This window comes from Zophobas morio, unplaced genomic scaffold (genome assembly GCF_036711695.1).
Source record: "Zophobas morio isolate AGI-343-1 ecotype UQ-CSIRO unplaced genomic scaffold, CSIRO_AGI_Zmor_V1 ptg000008l, whole genome shotgun sequence".
Taxonomy (NCBI): domain Eukaryota; kingdom Metazoa; phylum Arthropoda; class Insecta; order Coleoptera; family Tenebrionidae; genus Zophobas; species Zophobas morio.
The window spans coordinates 1,043,689-1,063,611 of record NW_026972113.1 but is presented as its reverse complement, the minus strand read 5'-3'; the positions used below and the strand labels follow the sequence as shown (position 1 = coordinate 1,063,611).

Here is a 19,923-nt window from a genome sequence, read left to right as displayed (position 1 = left end):
GAAAAAAGTATACAATGCATAGAAATCTTTAAAGAAAATAGTAAGAGAGAAAGAAAGTTGCCGACAAATTAGTAAGTAAAACATTAAAAAGAATTAAAAAATATGACAAAATAACGAAAGTGGAACGAAGGAAAGGACCGCTAAAAATGAAGAAAAATTGGTAAAAAGATACGGTAAACGCAAAGGATAAGATAAAGCACGAAAAAAGAAAAATTAACATTACAATTTTGAAGACAAAATTTCAGCATACAAAATGCGAAACAACAGAGACAGAAAAAACTAAATAAAAGAACAACTCCAAAAAACCATAAACTGAAACAACAAAAACAGGAAAAACATACACAGCGTGCGGTAAATTCAACCGATTAAATATTTACGTGTTTATCACTTTAACGTTTTATTTATAAGTGTTATAAGTAATTAGCCCAAGTTTACATTTTCCACATTCTCGTAAAACCTGTCTTTGACTTCAGTACGTGGGTTGACTGAAAACGCTTACTTATATTTAAATTTCTAATTGATTGAGTCACCTACACACATTTCAGACTTATACAACTTTAAGCCGTTTCCACTGGTTTCAGTTTCATGCATTATAAACCCGTGCAAAAAACCTCCATTTGCATATGCCGCCATTATTCAAATACGTATTACCATTAATGTCAAACCTCACAAAGCTGAACCGCTTGGTAAATAATCCCCATGGAAATGAAGCAATTTCTTTCCAAGTTACGTGTCAATATCTGGCACTAAAGCGCTTGTCCTAAGGGAAATCTGCTGCAACGACGAAATACGTCGCGAGTTTTTAAGCACAATAGGTGGAAATGAACATGATTGGAGATTTGCGTCGTGCTCGCTACGCTCTAATTATGTAATTAGATGAATCACTTGGAAGATAATCGATCGAATGATGATTTTGTGAGATGACGTCATCACTTTTCGAGAGGGGATGATACAATGATTGAGTTTGAGGAATTGGAGAAATTTCCTGCCTGGTCTCGTAGCGTTCTCGTGACAGCTCGAGGCGCTGATTAAACATAAGGTAATTAATTAAGTAGGTACTCCGGCAATTACAGGCACTTACTTTCATGTGTTCCGATCAAAAAACAATGTACAGTTAAGTGGAGCAAATAAACACAGAGCTGGCAGGATGCAAGTACTGTTACGTTATGTAATAAAGAATCCGATAAGACATTGTAGGAGAATGTAAAGTGTTATTATTTATCGACGCGTTGTAAACTAGGCTGAGCCAATTTGCAGCAATTTAACAAATTAAGCCGTTTTTTGATTCGATTTTTCACACATCAATCACTCCGGAGGTTCCGTTAGCGTTTTCGGCGGCGCATTGTTTGAAAGTTGTTGCGTAAAGAGCGTTTTCTCATATGAATGACTACAGATTCGGCTTGTTGTGAGTTTCTCTGCGAGTCTTATTGCCTATAATAAATCCGAAGAGCTCTTACGAACTGTCGGGTCGTTGGCATAAACGGATGCCTTTTATTAAACTTGTGAAGGGATTTTAGAAAATAAACGTTAATGTAATTGGATGTTTCCGCCTCAGATCGGTTATTAGCTGAAAGAAAATGGTTTTGGAGGATAATGAGAACTTTGATAAGGAAAGGGTTTTTATGGGTTGATGATTGGGAGAAACATAAACGCAGATTCTTTCGTATGCTTGAGTGCATAGTTTTTAGACTCGAACTAATCTCGAGACAATTAACTTTGTTCACCGATTGAATAGGAAAGTAGTCACTATATGTAGCGTAGGTAAGGGTCAATATTTGCGCGGAAAGTGAACGCAGCGGGTTTCGGTTCAGTTTTAATTTTCTAATGGTTTCATTGCTTGTCGTTTTTCTGTCGATTAATTTTACTAATGCAAAGTGTTTAACTTTTAGTGTACCAGAAATGTTTCACCCACTTTCATGTTAAATTTCACCCTAAAAATTATATTATTTCACTCGCTTTAAAGTAGAGATAATTAAAAGAAAATTCAGGAGTGACACTTAATTAAATAAAAAAGTAAAAAGCTTGTTTTATTTCAGCAGCCCATTTCTTAGCTCTTCTTTATACGCGTTCTTTCGTTGCGAGTTTTGGGTTCCAACATGTGACAATAAAACAATTTTCCGTGTTCACAGTTACATTGAAATGAACATTTTTCTCTTCTATTTTCAAGTAGAAGTTTTCTTTATAGAATCTTGCTAACCACTCATTCTTCTGGATTAGCACTTTCCCAGTTTTCGAACATTGTTTTACACTAGCCCAAATCACCAAGACAATGTTTTCATTCCATAGAATATTCTACAATCTTCTAAAAATTTTGTTATCGTCTAACATTTTTTTTTTAATAGAACTCTTTTAGAAAGTGGTTACAAATTTCAGAATATTTTAAAATTTTAGAAAAGATTTCTATTCTTGGACGTCTTCTTAATAATAGACGTCCTGAAACTCATTTTCATACTAAGGTTAAAATTCTTTCGACCCATCTCTTCTCAAAGCAGAGTTCTGTGGTAAAAATCTAGTTTTTTCTACCGATTTTCTTTTCCAAGGAGAATTCTTCCAGCAGAGGTAGAGAAACACGAAAAAAACAGAAAGGAGAGAAAAAAAAGAAAGACAGAAAAAAAAGAAAGGACAGAACGGATAAAACAGACTCACTCATAGAACGGACAGAACAGATATAAAGAACAGAACAGGCAGAAAAAATAAATAGAACAGAACGGACAGAATACACAGAAGAATGGAAAAGACAGCAAGAATGGGCAGAAAAAATAGAGGGGGCAGCACGGACAGAATGGGCAGAAAGGATAGTACGGACAGAACGGACTGAACGGTTAGAAAAAATAAGAAGGATAGAAAGGACAAAAAGACAGAAACATAGGAAGACGGAAAGAATCGAAAGAACAGATAAAACAGTACGTACGAAAGCAGAGAGAAACCTGAACGGACAGAAAGGACAGAATAAACGGAAAGGACAGAAATAATACAAAGGACAATAAGAATCGAAAGGGCAGAAAGAATGGAAAGGATAGATATGCACAAAAGGGTTAACAGGACAAGGAGGATAAGAAGAATTTAAGTGTGGCAGGAATGGAAAGGACAAAAGGAACAGAACTGATAGAAAGACAAAAAACAGAAAAAAAGAAAGGCAGATAGACAAAAAGACAGAAAGATAGGAGGAATTGGAAGGGTAGATTGAAAAGAAAGAACAGAGAGGATAAAACGCACATAAAAAAGAAATAAGATATAAAGGGGAAAAATACAGAAGGCAGGAAAATAAAAAAGAAAGAACGGAGAGGAAGAACAGAATGCTCAGAAACAAAAAAAGAGACAGAGAGAACAGAACGTATAGAACGGACAAAACAGACATCAACAATAGAATGGACAGAAGAACAGAAAAGACTGTACGGACAGAAAGCAAGGAAAGTGCAGAAAGGACAGAAAAGGGAGAGAGGACAAAATGGACAGAAAGGACTAGAAAGACAGAAAGAACAAAACGGTCAGAAGTGACAAATAAAACAGGAAGGATAGAAGGACATAGAGAATAGGGAGAAAAGAAAGAACTAAAGAGACAGAAAAAACAAAACACATAGGAAGCACAGCAAGGATAGAACGGACAGAAAGATCGGAAAGGACAGAACAGAGAGAAGGGGCAGAACGGACATGTACGACAGAAAAAACAGGAAGGACAGAAAAAAGGAGATAGAATAGAAATAGATTAGGACAGATAGAATAGAAAGCACAAAAGGACAAACGGCGAAAGATAGAAGATTAGAAAGAACAGAAAGAATAGAAAAACAAAACCAGCAGAAAGGACATACAGATCAAGACGAACAGACATAAAGAACAAAAGCAATGGAAAGGCTACATAAGATAGAAAAAACTAATAAGTCAGATAAACAGAACCGAACCCATAGATTGACAGAAAAAATAGAAAGTACAAGAGAAGAGAGAAAAATAGAAGGACAGAATGAATAGAACAAGTAGGACAAATACAGTGGGAAAAATAAAACTTGGGTTGAAAAGAAAGAATAAAAAGAATAGAAACGATAGAAAGAATAGAAAGAATAGAAAGAATAGAGAGAATAGAAAGAATAGCAAGAATAGAAAGAATAGAAAGATAAGCAAGAATAGAAAGAATAGAAAGAATAGAAAGAATAGAAAGAATAGAAAGAATAGAAAGAATAGAAAGAATAGAAAGAATAGAAAGAATAGAAAGAATAGAAAGAATAGAAAGAATAGAAAGAATAGAAAGAATAGAAAGAATAGAAAGAATAGAAAGAATAGAAAGAATAGAAAGAATAGAAAGAATAGAAAGAATAGAAAGAATAGAAAGAATAGAAAGAATAGAAAGAATAGAAAGAATAGAAAGAATAGAAAGAATAGAAAGAGAGACAGACAAAAAGCGATAAAGAAAAAAAAGAACGTCAGAAGGGCAGAAAGACAGAAAGACAGAAAAAGAGCACGACACAATGACGGTAAGACGGAAACGCGGAAAAATTAAAAAGCGAAAAGACAGAAAACCAGAATGACAGAAAGATAGAGAGAATAGAAAAGACAGAAACAACAGAACGTCGAGAAAACATAGAAGGAACAGATCAGTGAGATTAGACCGAATGAGAGAAAAAAGAAATACGATAGATAGGATAAAAAGGGCAGATAATAAATAAAACATAAAGGACAAAAAAGACTGAATATACAGAATCAACAAAAAAACAGAACCGGAAAATAAATAGGGCGAAAAATAGAAACGATAGGAAAGGAAGAACGGACAGAAAGAACAAAACCGACAGAAAGGGTAGAATAGACAGAAGAACAGAAGAGACAGTACAAACACAAAGAAAAGGAAGTGCAGAAAAGACAGAAAAGGAAGAGAGGACAGAATGGGCAGACAAATCGGAAAAAATAGAACAGAGAGAACGGACAGGACGCACATTTACGAGAACAAGAACAGAAAGGAAAAGATACATAGCATAGAAAAAACTAATAGGTCAGATAAAACAGAAACCATTGACTAACAGAGAAATAGAAGGACAGAAAGAATAGAACAAACGAACTGATAGAGGAGAAGGATAAAAAAATGGGTTGAAAAGAAAGAATAGAAAGTACAGAAAAAACAAAATTGGCAGAAAATACAGAAGGAGCAGAAATAACAGGAAGATTAGAAAAAATTGAAAGGATAGAAAGAACAGAAAAATAAAAAGAATAGAACGAACTTAAGTAGGATAACTAGAACAGAAACAATGGATTAAGAGAAAGATTGGTAGATACAAAAAGAAAAGAACAGAAAAAATAGAACAGATAGAAGAAGGACAAAAATGGGTTCAATATAAAGAATAGAAAGGTTAAAAAGAATGGAATGGACAGATAGGACAGAAAAACTAACAGAACAAATAGGACCGGAAGAATGGATAGAACAAACAGTAATGGCAGAAAATCAAATAGAAAAGATAGAAAGGTATAGGTAAGGAAAAGGACACAAAGAACTGAAAATGCAGGAAAATAGAAGGAGAGAAAGAATACAACAAAATTGGACTAAAAAGAAACAATAGAAAGAGTAGAGAGGATGGAAAGTATAAGTAGGACAGAAAAAACAAACAGGACAAATAGGACCACAAAGACAAAGTACACTTGAAAAAAAAATAGAAACTCTATGTTGCACAGAGAGAACAGAAAAAGCAGAAAGGACAGAAAATACAGAATGATAGGAAGAATAGAACGACTAAAAAGAATAGAAAGAGCAGAACGATCTGAATGGACAGAAATGACAGAAAAGACAGAAAAAATAGGTAAGGTAGAAAGTACAAATCCGGTAGATGGAATAGAAAAAACAGAAAAAATGGAAAGATTAGATAGCACAGCTAGGACAAAATAAACTAATAAGACAAATAGGACATAAACAATAGATGGACAGATAGAATAGAATAAATAGAACGGATGAAGGAGGAAGAACAAAAAAATTGGTTGGATAGAAAGTATAGAAACAGTAGTTCGGATAGAAAAGATAGATAAAAGAGAAAGAATTAAAAGAACAAATAGAACAGAAAGGACCAAGACGACAGAGGGAACATAACGGTTAGAACAAACAGTAATGAAAGGAAGGATAAATAGAATAGGAAGAACAGAAATTTTGTAAGAGTGGAAAGGACAGAAAAAATAGATAGAAATATAGAAAAGGAAAACGGAAAGACACAAAGACAGAAAAACAGAAAGAAAGACAGAAAGACACAACGACGAAAAGACGGTAAGACAGAAAGGCAGAAAAACAGAAAGCGATAAAGAAAAAAAGACATGGGGACAGAAGGACACAAAGACAGGAAGAAAAAAAGAGAGCACGACACAATGACGGTAAGGCGGAAATACGGAAAAATTAAAATGCGAAAAGACAGAAAACCAGAATGACAGAAAGACAGAGAGAATAGAAAGGACAGAAGCAACAGAACGTCGAGAAAACATAGAAGGAACAGATCAGTGAGATTAGACCGAATAACAGAAAAAAAAAACGATAGATAGGATAGAAAGGGCAGAAAGAACATGGATGACAATACACAGAAATAATAAATAAAACATAAAGGACAAAAAAGACTGAATATACAGAATCAACAAAAAAAACAGAACCGGAAAATAAATAGGTCGAAAAATAGAAACGATAGAAAAGGCAGAACGGACAGAAAGAACAAAATCGACAGAAAGGACAGAATAAACAAAGCAAACAGAACATAAAGAATGGCCAGAACGGATAGAACAGAGATCAACAACAGAATGGACAGAAGAACAGAAGAGAGGACAGAATGGGCAGAAAAATCGGAAAAAATTGAACAGAGAGAACGGACAGAACGAACATTTACGACAACAAGAACAGAAAGGAAACGACACATAGGATAGAAAAAACTAATAGGTCAGATAAAACAGAAACCATTGACTAACAGACAAATAGAAGGACAGAAAGAATAGAACAAATTAACAGATAGAGGAGAAGGATTAAAAAAATGGGTTGAAAAGAAAGAATAGAAAGTACAGAAAAAACAAAACTGGCAGAAAGTACAGAAGAACAGAAAAGTAAAAAGAATACATATAACGAACTTAAGTAGGATAACTAGAACAGAAACAATGGATTAACAGAAAGATTGGGAAGTACAAAAAGAAAAGAACTGAAAAGACAAAAAAATAGAGTTACAGAAAGAATAGAAAAAATAGAACAGATAGAGGAAGAAGGACTAAAATGGGTTCAATATAAAGAATAGAAGGGTCAAAAAGAATGGAAGGGATAGATAGAACAGAAAAACTAACAGGACAAATAGGACCGAAAGGGCCAAGAGAACAGAACAGACAGAATGGATAGAACAAACAGTAATGGCAGAAAATCAAATAGAAAAGATAGAAAGGTAGAGGTAAGGAAAAGGACACAAAGAACTGAAAAGGCAAGAAAATAGAAGGAGAGAAAGAATGAAACAAAATTGGATTAAAAAGAAAGAATAGAAAGAGTAAAACAAAGATCACTTGGAAAAAAACAAAAACTCTCTATGTTTGCACAGAAAGCACAGAGAGAACAGAAAAAGCAGAAAGGACAGAAAATACAGAATGAAGAATAGAACGACTAGAAAGAATAAAAAGAGCAGAATGACCTGAACGGACAGAAATGATAGAAAAGACAGAAAAAATAGGTAATGTAGAAAGTAAAAATCCGGTAGATGGAATAGAAAAAACAGAAAAAAATGGAAAGATTGGATGGCACAGCTAGGGCAACATAAACTAATAGGACAAATAGGACATAAACAAGATACGGACAGATAGAATAGAATAAATAAAACGGATGACGGAGGAAGAACAAAAAAATTGGTTGGACGGAAAGTGTAGAAACAGCAGATCGGATAGGAAAGATGGATAAAAGAGAAAGAATTAAAAGAACAAATAGAACAGAAAGGACCAAGAAGACAGAGGGAACATAACGGTTAGAACAAACAGTAATGAAAAGAAGGATAAATAGAATAGAAAGAAAAGAAGTATTGTAAGACTGGAAAGGACAGAAAACACAGATAGAAACAGATAGAACGAGAGAAAGACACAATAAGGGAAAGACGGTAAGACAGAAAGACGGAAAAGTGGAAAAGCGAAAAGGCGGAAAAGCAGAAAGACAGAAAGATAGAGAGAATAGTAAGGACATCAAAAGAACAGAATGTCCAGAGATGACAGAAAAGACATAAATAAAGAAGGACAAAAAGAACAGAAGGAACAGAGGAGAGAGTTACTCATTCTAGAACTTTTTCAGATGTTCTCAGTTAATTATGCGTCTTCGCTAATTCTTTAGTACAACATTAAGACCACGCTGCAGTTAAAAATCGCCCTTTTCTTCTCAATTTAAGATTGTTCTAGATGTTAAAATCTTCTCGAACTTACAACTGAATTGAACTCCATTTTCCTAGTATCTGGCATAAAAAGTATTTTATTTCCGTGTGAAGAGTTCCAATAGGTTAAGGTCTCGATATAACACAGATCAAAGTTTTTATAGTTTGCAATGGCGTCACAATGCGATGAAATATCACGACTAGTTAGTTAAGTAAAAATTCCCCGAGTGCCTGAATCGGTATTACAGTACTGAACTCTAGAATGGACTTTCCTTTCAAGGTAAAGCAACACGTGAAATTTTAATTTCCTGTTGGTGAGAACTCCCCCACATGTCTTCCACGTGACGCAGTCCAAAACACACCCTGCCATGTGTGATAAATAAAGTTTTCAAGGATAATTAAGAATTTCACTGAACTATTTACCATACCGGATTTTGCTTGAACCACTCCTTTGTGCTCTTAGAGACAAATGGCCGATCCGTTCCTCCGCGTAATTAAAGCGAATTCTGCAGATTCCAAGCCCAAAGCGCAGCAGCATTAACGCTAGGAATTTTTTATTTCGCTTTCTTATAAAATACTTTGCACCGGAGCTACTTATCAGCAAGGACGAGCTTGCCGCTCATTATTATTAGCACATTATAGCAAGGTTCTTAACTCTCGCCGAGAACCCAACAACGAAGGCTGTTACCTAGCTTCACATTGTTACGATGCTGGTAGCCACAACTTATGACTCCAATATTTCTAAATCACAGAAGGAATTAACCCGATAATGTTCTCGTACAAAAACCCGCTCCGAGCGCTCTACCCACGACAAGCTTTGTTGCGAATCGCACAATCGCCATTCTAATCGAAAAATACAGGACCGGCCTGTTTTTCTTCACAAATAATCGGTGCCAAGGCCGCCCGTCAACCGCAGTACTCACCTTTAAATTCAGCTCAGTGGATTAGTTCAAGTATTGTTTCAAATGTTGCATGTTCGGCTGGGTGAACCTGAAAAACAGACACAGTTTTTGAGAAAATCGGCTGAGTCAGGAGGATGGAATAAGTTCGCAGGAAATGAATCAAAAAAATTCGAACGAAGCTGAAAACTGCGCCCAAGTACGTGATTCATGAAGGCAAGTGCAGGAATTTCAAACGAGTTATTGAAGTTCGTCTAGTCATAGCAAAGCTGGGGCGAATGCAAAGTGCACATTTTAAATAACTCTGACAGAAATATAATTGTTTGTCACAGGCATGGGTGTTTGTTTGGACGAGGAGCGAATTTTAATGGGCGCGGTGGGTGAGTCGATGGCCGAAGATGGGTTGCTTGAGCTTTGCACAAGCGGAAAAGTGGTTACAGTTTTGTAGTTTTTGTCTAAAATATCCAGATTTTTGTAAAAAAATAAAACTTCTAAAATAAGCAAAAGATTATGATTCCATATTTGTGCTTAATCAATGCAATCATAGTTTTTATAATTACTTATACATGGTGACACAAAAAAATATAATGAATAAATCTATTTTGTTGATGAAATCAAGAAAAACTCTTTCTATTTTTCCAAAAATTTGATACCATTAGACCATTGAAAAAAAGTTCATTTTTAAAAAAGCTGTCTTAAAAGTGTGAAAAAATTCAGGGACGTAGACCTCGACATGCTGATTCCAAAAATATAGCCTGTCGATGGTCACGGAGCAACATTTTCGAAAGAATCGGTCCGAAATGCGAATTATTGAAAATTTGTAAAAATTCCGATTATCAACGGACGTTTCTGGGAAAACGGTTGCAGTTATCAAACAAACGAGACCGAAAGTGACATCTAGAGCCCGAAATGTACAAGAAAATGTATTTAGTTCAGTTTCGAAAATGTCAAAATTTCGCAAAAATTTTAATTGGAAAATTTTCACTTTTAAAAAAAGTTGTCTAAAAATTGTGAAAAAAATCAGGGACGTAGATCTCGACATGCTGATTCCAAAAATATAGAGCGTTAATGGTTACGGAGCAACATTTTCGAAAGAATCGGTACGAAATGCGAATTTTTGAAAATTTCTAAAAATTCCGATATTTCGACAGTCGATTACGGAAAAACGGCTGCAGTTATGGAAGAAACGAGGCCGGAAGTGAGTTCTAGAGCCCGAAATGTACAAGAAAACGTGTTTAGTTAAGTTTCGAAAATGTCCACATTTCGCAAAAATTTAAAGAAGGGTGGACCATTGGAAAATTTTCTCTTTTCAAAAAGTTGTCTAAAAATTGTGAAAAAATTCAGGGACGTAGATCTCGACATGCTGATTCCAAAAATGTAGCGTGTTGATGGTCACGGAGCAACATTTTCGAAAGAATCGATACCAAATGCGAATTTTTGAGAATTTCTAAAAATTCCGATATTTCGAGAGTCAATTACGGAAAAACGGCTGCAGTTATCGTAGAAACGAGGCCGGAAATGAGTTCTAGAGCCCGAAATCTACAAGAAAACGTGTTTAGTTTAGTTTCGAAAATGTCAAAATTTCGCAAAAATTTGAAGAAGGGGGGGACCATTGGAAAAATTTCTCTTTTCAAAAAGTTGTCTAAAAATTGTGAAAAAATTCAGGTACGTAGATCTCGACATGCTGATTCCAGAAATATAGCGTGTTGATGGTTACGGAGCAACATTCTCGAAAGAATCGATACCAAATGCGAATTTTTGACTATTTCTAAAAATTCCGATAATTCGACAGTCGATTACGGAAAAACGGCTATAGCTATCGAAGAAACGAGGCTGGAAGTGAGGTCTAGAGCCCGAAAGGTACAAGAAAACGTGTTTAGTTAAGTTTCGAAAATGTCAAAATTTCGCAAAAATTTGAAGGGGGGAACATTGGAAAAATTTTTCTTTTCGAAAAGTTGTCTAAAAATTGTGAAAAAATTCAGGGACCTAGATCTCGACATGCTGATTCCAAATATATAGCGTGTTGATGGTCACGGAGCAACATTTTCGAAAGAATCGATACCAAATGCGAATTTTTGAGGATTTCTAAAAATTCCGATATTTCGAAAGTCGATTATGGAAAAACGGCTGCAGTTATCGAAGAAACGAGGCCGGAAGTGAGTTCTAGAGCCCGAAATCTACAAGAAAATGTGTTTAGTTAAGTTTCGAAAATGTCAAAATTTGGCCGAAATTTGAGGAAGGGGGGACCATTGGAAAAATGTCTCTTTTCAAAAAGTTGTCTAAAAATTGTGAAAAAATTCAGGTACGTAGATTTCGACATGCTGATTCCAAAAATATAGCGTGTTGATGGTCACGGAGCAACATTTTCGAAAGAATCGATACCAAATGCGAATTTTTAAGAATTTCTAAAAATTCCGATATTTCGACAGTCGATTATGGAAAAACGGCTGCAGTTATCGAAGAAACGAGGCCGGAAGTGAGTTCTAGAGCCCGAAATCTACAAGAAAATGTGTTTAGTTAAGTTTCGAAAATGTCAAAATTTCGCAAAAATTTTAAGAAGGGGGGACCATTGGAAAATTTTCACTTTTAAAAAAGTTGTCCAAAAATTGTGAAAAAATTCAGGGGCGTAGACCTCGACATGCTGATTCCAAAAATATAGTATGTCGATGATCACGGAACAACATTTTCGAAAGAATCGGTCCGAAACGCGAATTTTTGGAAATTTCTAAAAATTTCGATATTTCAACGAACGATTCTGGGAAAACGATTGCAGTTATCAAAGAAACGAGGCCGGAAGTGAGTTCTAGAGCCCGAAATCTACAGGAAAATGTGTTTAGGTAAATCTCGAAAATGTCAAAATTTCGCAAAAATTTGAAGAAGGGGGGACCATTGGAAAAATTTCTCTTTTCAAAAAGTTGTCCAAAAATTGTGAAAAAATTCAGGGGCGTAGATCTCGACATGCTGATTCCAAAAATATAGTATGTCGATGATCACGGAACAACATTTTCGAAAGAATCGGTCCGAAACGCGAATTTTTGGAAATTTCTAAAAATTTCGATATTTCAACGGACGATTCTGGGAAAACGATTGCAGTTATCAAAGAAACGAGGCCGGAAGTGAGTTCTAGAGCCCGAAATGTACAAGAAAACGTGTTTAGTTAAGTTTCGAACATGTCAAAATTTCGCAAAAATTTGAAGAAAGGGGGAAAATTTTCACTTTTAGAAAAAATTGTCTAAAAATTGTGAAAAAATTCAGGGACGTAGATTTCGACATGTTGATTCCAAAAATCTAGCATGTCGATGGTCACAGAGCAACATTTTCGAAAGAATCGGTCCGAAATGCGAATTTTTGAAAATTTCTAAAAATTTACTATTCTAAACACTTTCAGGTCTTAGGCGACTTAGTTTTTATCATAATCATTATTATCGAGATCTCCTTGTCAAGGTTAAATCTATGTTAATAGTTAAGTTAAAAATTTTTCTGCAAAAACTCCGACCCAGAATCGTACCATCTCTACTTCGAAAGCGCAAATCCCTAAAAACCCTAATTAATTTATGATATACCACAACCAGCCACTAATCTCCGTATAATAAATTTAATTAGATACGCGAACGTCCGTAATTATACCCGACTTGTGTTTGCCTAATTATACCCATCGTATACATTACCATCGAAAAAAGCGCGTCCAAGCAGTACCGGCGAATCTCCTTCTAAATGGATATACGGGATATCATTGTGTGCAGCTGGAGGAAATTTATACAACGATAATTGCGAATGAAGCATCAATTTTCTCGTGCTGAAGGCTAATAAATATGAATTTGCGTTAAATGGCGGAGGATAAGTAATGGTATACTGTATTAGACTAATGTTACGGGTTTGTGTCTGTCTGCTTTGAAATGTATGAGAGTGCTTGTCATACTTCCTTGATTGTATCGGAACGGGTGTTGATGGCTTTCATCTGATGGGATTTAAATCGGGGGGGAAAGGTGGACGTATTTTGTTTCGACTCTCACGACCTGCAGTAGCTTTTCTTTGTTAAATTCGGTTAAAAAAATCACAAACGTATTACTTAATCTTTGACTCTTGATGATTTTCTCAGATACGGCGACGTCGAACTTTCATTTTCACAGTAATGAAAGTCGGCAAGCTCTCATCATTATTTTGCGATTTTTTATAGACTGACGAAGTAATAGTCGTTGAAATATTAACATTATTATAAATTTATAGCCACAGCTCATTACGTTCAATTAGTGGAACTAAGACGATTTTAATCCGATTTGGGCTTCTTATGAGAGTGAATTATTAAGAACTTCAATTAAGGCAGATAAGCCTGAATGCATCGACAGACGAGGCAAATAGAAGACTTGGAAACATGTAAGCTACAACATACTTCACTAAACCTTTTAGAAGACATTTAACAAGAGTATAGGAACTTGTGGCTACAGGCAGTTAACAAGATTAACTACAATTATGCTCGTTTGACCTTGCTGTAAACCCTTCAAACGACTACGTCTAAAAATAAAGCCGCGTTGACCTGTGATAAATAAATCTGCAGCTAAAGCCACACTTACACGTCCCTGAAAACTGGCGCCCGCCGAAGTTGATTATTTCGTGCGCTATTGTAGGCAAACCAGGCCATCGACCAGTGAAAGCACCAAAACACTCTTACTTTCGGTTTTAGCAATTAATTGACCTTTCGAGGATTCGAGGTGTCGTACTGTCACTCGGCTGCGCTTCCTCGTCACGTCGCAACGGAAATGCTTGAAGATTCCCATCGACCGCAGTCCAGGTAACAGCATATGGTAGTTTCAGCTCTTATGTCATACCAGCAACGAAAGTCACGCCCCGGAATGTGGACGGTATCTTGTGATGTAATCTCTTTTTGTCTTTGTGTAAGTGCGAAAATAACTGGTTTGCGTGAACATTTCCACCGAAAATGTTTGTTTTGTCTTTGCAAAAAGATCGAGGTTTAACTGTTTAGGTGGTTTAGAGGTGATTTATTCCGGTATTGTATCGGTTCTGCGTTGATGGGATCGTTAGCATGCAGAAAGAAGTCGTAAATTGGGAAAGTTATGCAACGGTGGATTTTTAGAGGATTATTTATTGGTGAGAGATCTTGCGTAATTGGATGTCTAATTCATTATAGGATGAGGCGAGATTTCGTGATTAGGAGGAGAAGGATCGTAAATATTTGGTTTTAATTTCTATAATGAGGAGGATTTAGTGGATGGAGGTTTTAAGATGACAGTGGGTTTTATGGGGTCAGCTTCCACCACAGATTTTTTACGCTTTTGAAACCGTTATGGAATTTGCGCTTGGAGATAGCTTTGAAAAGTTTGCATTTTGTTTCGTGTTGAATTTGTTATTTTAATTTTTTAATGAAAATTGAGAATTATTTTAAAATGCTTGGCAAACGAGCAACCGTGTAAGCGGTATTTTAGCACAAAATAGATAGTATATCACTGCATTTCCAAATAAGGTTTACTTGGCTTGTATGGACTTATTTAATGGAATCTAAAATCTAAAAAAGGTAATGTGCTTGTTTAATGATAAATAATCATTTAAAATGTTGACAGAATTCCAGAATTGAAAGTGCTTTAATTTAGCAAAAGTCCTGACAGGATTTGCCGTGTGAGCAAACTCAATTTCCATATTTTTTAATGAAAAATGAGATCATTAAAAAATGCTTTCTTTAAGGAGCTGTAAAAATCAGGATCTAATCATTTCTTCAATTCACTTGTTTTCAAAAGTGTTACTTATTTTGTTCTAAGCCTGCTTGGCAAACTAGTAACTGTGTAAGCGGTATTTTAGCACAAAATTTTCAATGATCCGATTTTATAATTTTTTGTTTTTTCAATTTTTCCTTTCGTCAGTTTTTCAATTTGCAATTTTTCAATTTTCCATTTTTCTTCTGTAATTGTACGATACCTTTTAAAGTTTTCATCTTTAAACTTTTCAGTTTTCGGATTTTCCGACTTTTGGAAGTTTAAATTTTCAGATTTTGCAGTTTTTCGATTTGAAATTCCACGAGTTTTCAATTTTTAGAACTTTCAGCTTTCCATTTCTTCAGTTTTTCGAGAAAAACGAGAAACTATAAGAATAACTAGTGACAAAAAAAAAATAGACAACACCCACCCACCCCAGTAGCAGTTGTGATGAGTTTTATATGATAATTTTTTGTAGAGAAATGGGTGGGTGGGGCTTATCTTTTGTCAATTTCTTCTTAATATACGAAGTCTTTTATTCCAACAAGAAACAGAAAACATGTTTAAATATCCTGTTGTTGAAAGAAAACTCTATATATTGGAAAAAAAAAATAAGCCAATTATAACTAATTTCATATGGTAATTTCTTGTAGAGAAATGAAGATTTTGCAATTAAACTCCGCCCTTCAGTTCAAGATGAATAAAACATTCATCACAACTGAGACAGGGTGGGTGGGCGGGGTTTATATTTTGACCATTTTTTCTGAACACTTGTTTAACTATCCTATTGTTGAAAGAAAACTCTATATTTAAAAAAAAAACAAAAATTAAGCCCCACCCACCCACCCAATCTCAATTGTGACGAATTTCGTATAGTAATTTTTTGTAGAGAAATGAACATTTTACAACTAAACTCTGCCCTTCAGCTCACAATGAATAAAACATTCGTCACAATTGCGAAGGGGTGGGTGGGCGGGGCTTATATTTCGTCAATTTTTTCTTAATATACCAAGTCTTTTTTTCCAAACAAAAAACTGAAAACATGTTTAACTATACTGTTGTTAAAAAAAACTCTATATTTAAAAAAAAACAAAAATTAGGCCCCACCCACCCACCCAATCTCAATTGTGACGAATTTCATATGGTAATTTCTTGTAGAGAAATGAACATTTTGCCAGTAAACTCCGCCCTTCAGCTCACAATGAATAAAACATTCATCAGAATGGAGTCGGGGTGGGTGGGTGGGGCTTATATTTTGTCCATTTTTTCTTAATATGCGAAGTCTTCTTTTGGTGACAATAGACTGAACACTTGTTTAACTATCCTATTGTTGAAAGAAAACTCTATGTATTAAAAAAAAAAGGAATTAATCCCCACCCACCCACCCAATTTCAATTGTGACGAATTTCGTATGGTAATTTCTTGTAGAGAAATGAACATTTTGCAAGTAAACTCCGCCCTTCAGCTCACAATGAATAAAACATTCATCACAATTGAGAAAGGTTGGGTGGGCGGGGCTTAAATTTTGACCATTTTTTCTTAATATGCAAAGTCTTTTTTTGGCAACAAGACACTGAACACTTGTTTAACTATCCTAATGTTGGAAGAAAATTCTATAATAAAAAAAAACAAACATTAAGCCCCACCCACCCACCCAATCGCAATTGTGACGAATTTCATATGCTAATTTCTTGTACAGAAATGAACATTTTATAACTAAACTCCGCCCTTCAGCTCAATATGAATAAAACATTCATCACAACTGAGAAAGGGTGGGTGGGCGGGGTTTATATTTTGACCATTTTTTCTTAATGTACGAAGTCTTTTTTTTCCCAACAAAAAACTGAAAAAATATTCAACTATCCTGTTGTTGAGAAAAAACGCTATTCGTTAAAAAAAACCAAAGATTATGCCCCACCCACCCACCCAATCTCAATTGTGACGAATTTCATATGGTAATTTTTTGTAGCGAAACGAACATTTTGCAAGTAAATTCCGCCCTTCAACTCAAGATGAATAAAACATTCATCACAACTGAGAAAGGGTGGGTGGGCGGGGCTTAAATTTTGACCATTTTTTCTTAATATGCAAAGTCTTTTTTTGGCAACAAGACACTGAACACTTGTTTAACTATCCTATTGTTGAAAGAAAATTCTATAATAAAAAAAAAACAAACATTAAGCCCCACCCACCCACCCAATCGCAATTGTGACGAATTTCATATGCTAATTTCTTGTACAGAAATGAACATTTTATAACTAAACTCCGCCCTTCAGCTCAAGATGAATAAAACATTCATCACAACTGAGAAAGGGTGGGTGGGCGGGGTTTATATTTTGACCATTTTTTCTTAATGTACGAAGTCTTTTTTTTCCCAACAAAAAACTGAAAAAATATTCAACTATCCTGTTGTTGAGAAAAAACGCTATTCGTTAAAAAAAAACCAAAGATTATGCCCCACCCACCCACCCAATCTCAATTGTGACGAATTTCATATGGTAATTTTTTATAGCGAAATGAACATTTTGCAAGTAAACTCCGCCCTTCAGCTCAAGATGAATAAAACATTCATCACAACTGAGAAAGGGTGGGTGGGCGGGGCTTAAATTTTGACCATTTTTTCTTAATATGCAAAGTCTTTTTTTGGCAACAAGACACTGAACACTTGTTTAACTATCCTATTGTTGAAAGAAAATCCTATAATAAAAAAAAAACATTAAGCCCCACCCACCCACCCAATCGCAATTGTGACGAATTTCATATGGTAATTTCTTGTACAGAAATGAACATTTTACAACTAAACTCCGCCCTTCAGCTCAAGATGAATAAAACATTCATCACAACTGAGAAAGGGTGGGTGGGCGGGGTTTATATTTTGACCATTTTTTCTTAATGTACGAAGTCTTTTTTTCCCAACAAAAAACTGAAAAATATTCAACTATCCTGTTCTTGAGAAAAAACGCTTTACGTTAAAAAAAACAAAGATTAAGCCCCACCCACCCACCCAATCTCAATTGTGACGAATTTCATATGGTAATTTATTGTAGCGAAATGAACATTTTACAAGTAAACTCCGCCCTTCAACTCACAATGAATCAAACATTCATCAGAATTGAGTAGGGGTGGGTAGGCGGGGCTTATATTTTGTCCATTTTTTCTTAATATGCGAAGTCTTCCTTTCCCAACAAAAAACTGAAAACATGTTTAACTAACCTGTTGTTAAAAAAAAAACTCTATATTTAAAAAAAAAAAATAGGCCCCACCCACCCGCCCAATCTCAATTGTGACGAATTTCATATGGTAATTTCTTGTACAGAAATGAACGTTTTACAACTAAACTCCGCCCTTCAGCTCAAGATGAATAAAACATTCATCACAATCGAGAAAGGGTGGGTGGGCGGGGCTTATATTTTGACCATTTTTTCTTAATGTACGAAGTCTTCTTTTCCCAACAAAAAACTGCAACAATATTCAACTATCCTGTTCTTGAGAAAAAACGCTTTACGTTAAAAAAAGCAAAGATTAAGCCCCACCCACCCACCCCATCTCAATTGTGACGAATTTCATATGGTAATTTCTTGTGGAGAAATGAACATTTTACAATTAAACTCCGCTTTAGCTCACAATGAATAAAATATTCATCACAATTGAGTAGGGGTGGGTGGTGGGCGGGGCTTATATTTTGTCCATGTTTTCTTAAAATGCGAAGTCTTCTTTTCCCAACAAAAAACTGAAAACATGTTTAACTATCCTGTTGTTGAAAAAAAAATCTATATTTAAAAAAAAAACAAAAATTAGGCCCCACCCACCCACCCAATCTCAATTGTGACGAATTTCATATGGTAATTTCTTGTAGAGAAATGAACATTTTACAACTAAACTTCGCCCTTCAGCTCACAATGAATAAAACATTCACCACAATTGAGAAAGGGTGGGTGGGCGGGGCTTATATTTTGTCCATTTTTTCTTAAAATGCGAAGTCTTCTTTTCCCAACAAAAAACTGAAAACATGTTTAACTATCCTGTTGTTGAAAAAAAATCTATATTTAAAAAAAAACAAAAATTAGGCCCCACCCACCCACCCAATCTCAATTGTGACGAATTTCATATGGTAATTTCTTGTAGAGAAATGAACATTTTATAACCAAACTCCGCCCTTCAGCTCACAATGAATAAAACATTCATCAGAATTGAGTAGGGGTGGGTGGGCGGGGCTTATATTTTGTCCACTTTTTCTTAATATGCGAAGTCATCTTTTGGTGACAAGAGACTGAACACTTGTTTAACTATCCTATTGTTGAAAGAAAACTCTATATACTAAAAAAAAAACAAAAATTAAGCCCCACCCACCCACCCAATCGCAATTGTGACGAATTTCATATGATAGTTTCTTGTAGAGAAATGAACATTTTACAACTAAACTCCGCCCTTCAACTCATAATGAATAAAACATTCATCACAATGGGGAAGGGGTGGGTGGGCGGGGCATATATTTTGTCATTTTTTCTTAATATACGAAGTCTTATTTTGGCAACAAGAAACTGAAAAATGTTTAACTATCCTGTTGTTGAAGGAAAACTCTATACATATAAAAAAACAAAAATTAAGCCTAAACAAAGCTAGTTTACATTTTTTTATGACGAACGATAATAATTGTTAAAAAAAAATGCTTTCTTTAAGGTGCAATTACACAGCTATAAATTTCCAAAGACGAACTGTAAAAATTAAAATCTAATCTTCTCTTCAGCTCACTTGTTTTAAAAAATGTGACTTATTTTATTCCAAGTGTGCTTGTCGAACGAATAACTGTGTAAGCGGTATTTTAAGCACAAAATATTAGTTCAATTTATGATTTTTTTTACTTTTAATGGCCGTTTTGTGAGGCTTGCATGGTCTAGACCAAGGCTGTTTTTGTCATTACCCTCGTTTTACTTATTTAAATAAACGTAATGACAGTTTTTGCAAAACAAGGCTGAAAGTTTATGT

At 35.0% G+C, this 19,923-nt stretch overlaps 1 protein-coding gene across 1 annotated transcript in view; it reads right to left on the bottom strand.

The window, feature by feature from the left end:
- Positions 1-19,923, bottom strand: part of Pot (papillote) — a 99,099-nt gene that overhangs the window by 54,049 nt on the left and 25,127 nt on the right. Inside the window, exon 2 of the mRNA XM_064050233.1 lies at positions 9,257-9,323. The gene's annotated coding sequence lies outside the window, so the exon portion shown is untranslated. The remainder of the gene's footprint in view (positions 1-9,256; positions 9,324-19,923) is intronic.